Source organism: Tyto alba, unplaced genomic scaffold (genome assembly GCF_018691265.1).
Source record: "Tyto alba isolate M040663 unplaced genomic scaffold, T.alba_DEE_v4.0 Super-Scaffold_45, whole genome shotgun sequence".
In the NCBI taxonomy this organism is placed as follows: domain Eukaryota; kingdom Metazoa; phylum Chordata; class Aves; order Strigiformes; family Tytonidae; genus Tyto; species Tyto alba.
Window position 1 is genome coordinate 39,707,136 of NW_024881321.1, and position 626 is coordinate 39,707,761.

Here is a 626-nt window from a genome sequence, read left to right on the forward strand (position 1 = left end):
TAGCAGAAAAATTAGATCCTGGTTATAGGAGGATTAATGGCTCCCCCTCTCTTTAGCATGTGCCCACTGGCACGGCTCTCCACTGGGTCCTGAGCATGTGCTGAGACAATCTGTTCCTTTGGATTTCTCTTCCACAAGGGGGTTTTTTGGTTTCACTAGTTTCCCTTGTTTTTCTTCTTTTTTCCTCCTCACTATGGGGGAACTTGGAAAGAAAGAAGGGTGGAGAGAAACAAGAATGGGCTCTGAACACTCGTAAAGAAACGCCTGAACACTTGCTCCTCAGAAAAATGTACACCTCTCCACAAAGGAGAGAAGAGGCAGCTTGCTTCACTCTTCTCTGGGCAAGGCACTAAGTTGCAGCATGCATAACAGCCAAAACAAATAAAACCTGATACCAATTTTAACCAAATACTTTATTCTCTCAGCCAGGTGAAGAACCTGACAAATGTTTGGGTTGGAGTTGCTGTAAAACCTTTCCTTCTGCAAAGCACGATCCCTCGGATTTAGCAGAGCTACGTTATTAATAAGCATCAGGGGTTTAGAGAAACAAAGGCTGGAGGAGGGGAGGGGGAGCCTTATTTTAGGAAGGGGGCCAAGAAAGACAAGATGCTTAGGAGGGGGAAGTA